Consider the following 234-nt stretch of genomic DNA (forward strand, 5'->3'; position numbering starts at 1 on the left):
GATCAGTAATTCCCAAAGTGGTTCAGGTGGACCCCCACGGGAGACTCGACGGCGGTCTACATTGGCGTGAAATAATATGGGGGATAATACACTACTCTAAAAAATTAAGGGACCGAAAAAAAAAAACAAATTTTTCGGTGATTTTTGGCAGGCCGTATTACGGTAAAAATGGTCGTATTGATACTTAAAAAAAAGCCTTTGAAGCTCTGAGATTATAATTTTTCTTGGCTAAAA

The sequence above is a fragment of the Rhagoletis pomonella genome, unplaced genomic scaffold (genome assembly GCF_013731165.1).
Source record: "Rhagoletis pomonella isolate Grant_MI unplaced genomic scaffold, Rhpom_1.0 Rhpom_scaffold_00005, whole genome shotgun sequence".
Lineage (NCBI taxonomy): Eukaryota > Metazoa > Arthropoda > Insecta > Diptera > Tephritidae > Rhagoletis > Rhagoletis pomonella.